A 7,976-nucleotide genomic window follows, 5' to 3' on the forward strand; every position below is an offset into this window, starting at 1 on the left:
TTCAGATTCCTAAAAGAATGATTTGCAACATCATTTCTCCCTGTTCTATTTATTCTCTCTAATTATTTTTTGTCTTAGAAGAGAATGGTCTAATGTCATTTTTCTTTGGCTTCTTTACCCAAGTGGGAGGTTAAGATAATCGCTCTATGATTTCCCCGCATATGTAGTACATTAGTAAGTTTGTACGGCGACACCTGTGGCTCAGCGGGTAGGGCGCCAGCCCCATATATTGAGGGAGGCGGGTTGAACTTGGTCTCTGCCAAACTGCAAGAAAAAATAGCCAGGTGTTGTGGCGGGCGCCTGTAGTCCCAGCTACTCAGGAGGCTGAGAAAGAAAATCGCCTAAACCCAGAAGTTGGGGGTTGCTCTGAGTTGTGATGCCAAGGCACTCTACCAAGGCTGACAAAGTGAAACTCTGTCTCTAAAAAAAAAAAGTTTGTATGCCTTTTCTTTTATGAATTTGTCAGGTGTGAGTTGGTATCCCGGTAACCTTCAAAGAATTAAGGCAAAGGTTTTCCCTCGGCCTGTGCATTAGTCACAGTGTTACTAGAGAAAGAAAATCTGGCTGCCTGTCACTGTCAGGCAGTCTGCAGAGACAGGAATAGGATCGTTAAACTTTGCAAGAAGGCTGCTGATACTGGAGAACAGTGAGAGTAGCCTCCCCAAGACTGTTGTGTTCTTCCATTTCTAAAATCAGAGTTTTATACATAATGGTTCCCAGCAAAGACCACATTAACTCTAAATAATAAACAACCCAACTCAGAGACAAAGTATAACATTTCCAATTCAAAAGTTAATTCTCTAAATCAATCCTCCTTAAGCAAAGACAATGATAACTCTAATTTTGTTTTATTTGCTTTTTAAAACTTTATTTCAACATAACTATGGTTACAGAAATACACTCATATTGGTTAATAGTATGCAATTTAATTTTAACTTATACTACACAATTTCTACCAAAACTTGGTACACGGTTCATTTTTTTTTTTTAGACAGAGCCTCAAGTTGTCGCCCTGGGTACAGTGCTTCTGTGACATCACAGCTCACAGCAACCTCCAATTCCTGGGCGTAGGCGATTTTCTTGCCTCAGCTTCCCAATAGCTGGGACTACAGGTGCCCTCCACAATGCCCAGCTATTTTTTGGTTGTCGTTGTCATTGTTGTTTGGCAGACCTGGGCTGGATTTGAACCCACCACCTCCAGTCTATGTGGCTGGTGCCTTAGCCCCTTGAGCTACAAGCGCCAAGCCTTAAATTAAAAAAAAAAAAAGAATTTACAGGCTAGGCGCTTATAGTTCAAGTGGCTAGGGTGCCAGCCACGTACACCCGAGCTAGGGGGTTCAACTCAAGCTCAGGCCCCCCAAACAACAGTGAAAACTACAACCAAAAAATAGCTGGGCATTGTGGTGTGTGCCTGTAGTCCGGCTACTTGGGAGGAAAAGGTAAGAGAATCGCTTAAGCCCAAGAGTTTGAGTTTGCTATGAGCTGTGATGCCACAGCACTCTACCCAGGGTGACAGCTTGAGACTCTGTCTCAAAAAATAAAATAAAATAAAATAACAGGGGAGAGGGGTTTTATAGTCTGCTTTATTTTCATCTAATACAAATGTATAAATGATCCATCAAATGTTACTAAAGAAGGCAGCAAGAACCTTGAGAAAGTTACCTTTGATTTGGCTCAGAAAAATAACAGGTATTGCACTGTATATGTTTATAAATTGGTGCAACAAAATATTGTAATGTTTCAAGGACAGTTTACAGTAACCGGTGGATGTGGAAGGGTTTGGGAGGGAGCCTATCCACACATGTGGGACAGTAAAAGCTATCTGATTTGTACACAAAGCAAGATTCAGATATTTTCTTTAATCTGAACTAATGCTATCAACTCACTTCATCTGCTGAGGTTAATAAGAAAAGGAAAGTCAGCACGCTAGCTGTGTGTTTTTCTGACTTATGCAAAAAAGAAGAAACTTAAGTTTCTTCTCCAGCTTTTCAGTCCAGAATTGACAGTATACCACGGGCAAGGTGTTCCTTCCATTGTCAACAGTCATGTGATGAGCGATGAGTGGTAACATGCAATGAGGTCTGCATGGGATTTAATTTGTATCAGTCTCATATGCAAAGTAGCCTCCAAAATTAATGACCACATGACTTTAGAAGTGACTCTTAAAAAAATAAAATGGCACTTCTTGGAAGACTAAAACAAAACATCCAACCATAGGTATAAGAACTCTTATATATAATAAAAAGTAGCCTCTTGTGAATTACACCGCAATAAAAAAATATCCCCAAACACACAACTCTGAAGAAAAGAAGAAAAATATAACTTAAAATATCTTGAAAACCCATGTGACTATAGATTCAAAAGATAGTTAAAAGAGATTCATTTTCATAAAGCTACCTAGGATTAAGGCTTATAACGTATTCTAGGAAATTTGTCGCTACTTACTAATCATCAGTTTACGAATACATGTTTGTTTGTTTGCTTTGAGACAGTCTTACTATGTTGCCTTTGATAGATAGCATGTCATCACAACTCACAGCAACCTGAAACTCTTGATCTTAAGCAATTCTCTTACCTCAGGCTCCAAAGTAGCTGGGACTAGAGGTGCCTACAACAAAACCTGGCTATTTGTTGTTGTTGTCATTGTTTAGCAGGTCTGGGCATGGTTGGAATCCACTAGGCCCAGTGCACCTGGCTGGGGCCCTAACCACTGAGTTATGTGTGCCAAGTCTACCTGTTCTTTTTTTGATTATTCCTTCATCAAAAGGGAAAATTCTAGCTTCAATTTTATCCAGTGGTGGGAAGAGAGGATTAGAAAATAAGAAAACATTCAAAGAGTTCCATGCAAATAGCATTTTTCAAATGGAAGAATTTCTAACTGACCAGAAGTTCATATTGCTAATATATTTTTCATTGAAGCAATTTTTAAGAAGTACAAATAGGCCTGGTGCCTGTAGCTCAGCAGGTGGGGCGCCAGCCACATACACTGGAGTTGGCAGGTTTGAATCCAGCCTAGGAGTGCCAAGGAACAATGACAACCACAACCAAAAAATAGCGGGTCATTGTGATGGGCACCCATAGTCCCAGCTACTTGGGAGGCTGACGCAAGAGAGTCACTTACACCCAAGAGTTTGAGGTTGTTGTGAGCTGTGACACCATGGCACTCTACCAAGGGTGACATACTGAACTGTGTCTCAAGGAAAAACAAACAACATAATAAGTACAAATACATGCAATAAGGTTTAGAATTTAATACAGGCCTGACAATCAAGACCTTATTTTCTGGAAAAAAGGCCTCAAGTCCCAATCACTTTTCAGTAACAGCGTTTATACAGATAAATTTAACAATAAGGGGTTTAATTTCTTTCATATTTTTGTTTTCAGCGTTCTAATCTTTTTTTTTTTCTTTCTTTTTTTTTTGGAGACAGAGCCTCAAGCTGTCGCCCTGGGTAGAGTACCGTGGCATCACAACTCAGAGCAACCTCTAACTCCTGAGCTTAAGAGATTCTCTTGCCTCGGACTCCCAAATAGCTGGGACTATAGGCACCTGCCACAATGCCCAACTATTTTTTGGTTGTAGTTGTCATTCTTTGGCAGGCCCAGGATGGATTTGAACCTACCAGCTCTGGTGCATGTGGCTGGCACCTTAGTCACTTGAACTACAGGTGCCGATCCTCAGAGTTCTAATCTTAAAGATTAGAAACTAGGTCAATTCCCCAGAAGGCAATTTTTTTTTTTTTTTTTGCAGTATGAAAGAATCCACAAAAACCTCTACCCCAGTTAGTTTCTTACTATCTATTATATGCTTAAGATGAATCTTTTTGTATCTAATGTAAACTGTAACTTAGTTAAAGTGTAGCCATGAACATGAAACTAGTTGTTAGAAAGATTTTACTAGCTTTATAATTTAAGATTTTTTTGTTTTGTTTTGTTTTGTTTTTGAGACAGAGTCTCATTATGTTGCCCTCAGTAGAGTGCTGTGGCATCACAGCTCACAGCCACCTCTCACTCTTGGGCTTAAGCGATTCTCTTGCCTCAGTCTCCTAAGTAGCTGCGACTACAGGCACCTGGCATAATGCCCTGCTATTTTTTTTTCGTTGCAGTTGTCATTGTTGTTTAGCAGGCCTGGGCCAGTGTTGAACCCACCAGCCTCCATGCATGTGGTCAGAGCCTTAACTACTGTGCTTGGGGTGTGGAGCCTGATGCCTCTTCTTTTAAGCTTTCCTTTGGCAGCGCTGGTGATGGTGGTAAGACAACCCTGTGTCCTTGTCCTTTCCTTAGAAGTCGGCTGTCTTTCACAGGTACTAAGCCAACTTCAATAAGGACTTGCTCCTGCCATGCCATTTCACCCTACACATTAGACTTTTTCTTTTTATCTTTTCTGAGAGGAGATTTTTTGAGAATTCATTTCATGTGAAAAGGGTGGTTGGAAGCAGTTCCATCCGAGTCCTCTTCTGAACCACTTCCATGAGAGGAGGCCCCAGCTCAGCAGACTTCTTCTGAACGGTCTCCATGGGAGGAAACAGCTGCACTTGAGCACAGTCCTTCTCAACAACCTCCAGAGGAGCAGGCCCCATCTGAGCAGACCCCATGTGAGCAGAACTCTTCTGAGCAGACTCCATCTGATTAGAGCCTGTCTGAGCAGGCCCCATCTGAGCAGGCCCCTTCTCAACAACCTCCATAGGAGCAGGCCCCTTCTGAACAGGCTCCTTCTAAGCAGGCTTGCTGCTTCTTTTACTTGACTTATTTTTTAGGGTTTTCTTCTTTGTAATTTTTCTCATGCAGACATTTTGCTTCTTACTCTCCTCCACTTTGTTGTCACCCTTTGGTGCTTCCTGACTACTTCTGGATTATCTTTCTACTGGATTGGATTATCTTTCTACCTTCTTTTTCTTCTTTGTCACGGAATCCTCATTAGTCACAGGATCACATAAGGATTGGAAGCTTCAGCTTCCATCTTCCTTTTGCTTTTCTTGGATTTAAAGAACTTTTTGGAATTAATTCCTGTAGATCCATCCATCTCTCTACTTTGTGTTGCTAATTTGCGAGTTCTAGTAGTCACTTGGGTCACCAAGATGTTACTACAAGGCTTTTTCTCTTTTGAAACATCTTTTTCTCCACTTTTTCAGACTTCTCATTTTTCTTTACAGCCACATCTCCCTTTAATTTTGTCTTCCTTGTTTCCAGTTTTTTATTGGTAGTATTGTTATCAGGAAAGTCAGCCTCTCGCTTTTTGTCTTTTTTAGGACAAGTAGGATGCTTAGATTTGAAGTGATACTGTAGATTACACTTCTTAGAAGCTGCGTAGTCACATACCAAGCAATTAAATTGCTGTGGGCAAACATGGAGAGCCACGTGCTTTTTGAAGTTGCTTCTGTCTGCTGTTTTGTAGTTACAGTGTGGGCAGTAAAGAGGTTTAGGCCCATTGTGAACCTGTCTTGGATGGCAAGTTACTTCATGTTGATTAGAGGCCACGTAACTGCACCGGTCAGATCTAAATGGCTTCTCATCTGAATGAGTACGTATATGTCTAGTTAGACAAGTCTTCTGAGAACTTGAATAAGGACAAAGTTCACATTTATATAGGCATTCTCCTGTATGAGTTCTAAGATGCTGAACATAGTTGTTTTTTCTGTCTGAAAAATAGTTGTATTTCCCACACGTGTATAAATCCCTTGGAAAATGGTTTCTCCAGTATTTCCTCCAGGGATACTCACTAACTGTTGTATATGTACAAATGATGCACTTGTAGACTCACTTGTTATCCCCAGCTCTGGTGCAGTGTTTCACATGTGCAGTAGAGTGATCATGTCGATTAGTATTGTAGCCACAGTGGTCACAGTTAATGGGGCTCTTGGAGGAATCTCCCACTTCTAAAGTGAAAGAGCCAGAGTCCCTGGCTTTTGCTTGCTTCTCTGCACTTTCTTCAACAAAATATTTCTTGGCACTGTGTACTCTGATGTGATGTACAAACTGTTCTTTAGGTTCTGCTTCACACTGGCATGGCTTACAGAGAAAGTGTTTGGTCTTCAAGTTCTTGCATTTGTCCTTTGCTCCAGGTGTTTCTGCAGGACGATCTTTATTTGAGCTATAAACTTTTGGGGCAGGTGATGCCTCAAATACAGGCTGAGGTTCTACAACACTATACTGAGTTCCAAATTTCTCAGTTCCATGTTTTCCAGTCCATTTGGTTCACCTTTTTATTTCAGGAGACTCCTCAAGTCCTTCTCCATCACTGTCTGAAATGTTGTTATCCCCAAAAGGCATCAGTTCTGCCATCTGTTTTTCTTCACCACTCACGTAATCACAGAAGCTGCCATTTACTTCTCCAGTTAAAGCCACCTTTGCCAGCATGATAAGCTGAGGTGTGGCCATCCCAGCTTTGGAGAGGTTGTGTGCGTCATACAGGTCATTAGGCAATGCCATGTCAATGCTGCTGTTGCCAGTCAACAGCCCTCTTTCTCCAGACACCTGCCCCATTACCTGGGTGGCCATAACTGTATTTCTCCTTCCTTGGTGAGGTGAGGTGGGCCACCCAGCATCACAGCTCCTTCTCTGACTACTTTTCTTTGTTGTTGGAGTTGCAAGAGAGGGAAGGGGGAGAGTGGCAAAGTTGGGTACAGGGGGGCAATAGTGGCAGTGCTCATCTTTAGCTTGTGGGAGCTGGACATGTCAGCACCTTGTTTTAAATAATATGTCACAATGTGGTGACAGTTTATGGTTATGGTTGTATGTACAAAAGTTAAGATCCCCAACTATTTGAGATGGGCATCTTTAGTGTAGAAGCTAAATTTAAAAAACAATAAGGATGAGAGACAGGTGGGAAGGTCACATGGGACCTAAAACTACCAGACCGGTTGTGTTGTCTATGCTATAGCCCAGATGACTCCATCTTCTCACTTCATGTACTTTCAAGAGTTGTGAAAAAGCTCAGATGTTCAATGTGTCCTGCACAAAGGGTGACAGAAGAATTTTTTTAGGTCAAGATTAGGATACAAAAGTTTAAGGTTATTTTATATTGGAGAATGGGTGGAAGCCATTAGAAAGAGCAGAGAGCAGGGAGTGAGTGAGGAGAAGATAGGAGTGGAAAGAGAGAAATCTTAGTATCCCTAAGAAAGCAAGGAAGAATGCCCAGGCTGAGGTCAGATGGACGTCTGGATTTAAGCAGAGGGGAAAGTTAATGCAGCTGAGTTCACAACATGTTACTGTGAATGGTGTGTCTGTTTTCCTCAGCAAAGTTTCAAGACAAACATTTTTCTAGGTGCATCCATCTTTAGCAGTGATTGTTCGTAGTTCCACGTGGAACACTCAGAAATCAACTGAGGCAAAAAAGAACAAATACTGAAAGACAAAATTATTCAGAAAATGTAAAGAAAAAGAATTTCCATTATCTTTTGGTTGGTTTGTTGGGTTTATCAATGGTTTGTGAAAACAGAAATCCACTGAGATGAGGTAGCTGGAGGCAGGATAAAGGAGGCAGGCTGAGAGATTTTAGTCCTTCCTGAAAACCTATGAATCTATATGTGTGTGTGTGTGTATGGTTGTATGTACATATCTATACAGATATGTGTATATACTTTTTGAGAAATGAAAACGTTGTATTCAAAGAGGCCAAGTGCCAAGGCTCATGTCTACCATCCTATCTCTGGGAGGCTGAGGTGAGTGAATTGCTTCAGCTCAGGAGTTGGAGATCAGAATGAGCAAGAGCAAGACTCTGTCTCTACTAAGAATATATAAAGTAGCCAGTGGTTGTTGTGGGAGGAGGGGGGGCTGTAGCCCCAGCTTCTTGGGAGGCTGAAGCATGAGGATTGCTTGAGCCTAGGAGTTTGAGGTTGCTGTGAGCTATATGACATTCCTGCACTGTAGTCTGGGGCAATAGAGTGAGACACTGGCTCTAAAATAGATATTTAGACAATGAAAATACTGGTTGTCTGAGCCGGTGTCCAGTCAGTAATGGCCTTATTCCCTTGGAAGCA

General features: G+C 41.5%; 1 pseudogene; it reads right to left on the bottom strand.

The window, feature by feature from the left end:
• Positions 1 to 4,712: 4,712 nt before the first annotated feature.
• On the bottom strand, positions 4,713 to 6,510 carry LOC128572929 (RE1-silencing transcription factor-like; annotated as a pseudogene).
• Positions 6,511 to 7,976: the final 1,466 nt, after the last annotated feature.

This window comes from Nycticebus coucang, chromosome 20 (genome assembly GCF_027406575.1).
Source record: "Nycticebus coucang isolate mNycCou1 chromosome 20, mNycCou1.pri, whole genome shotgun sequence".
Taxonomy (NCBI): Eukaryota; Metazoa; Chordata; class Mammalia; order Primates; family Lorisidae; genus Nycticebus; species Nycticebus coucang.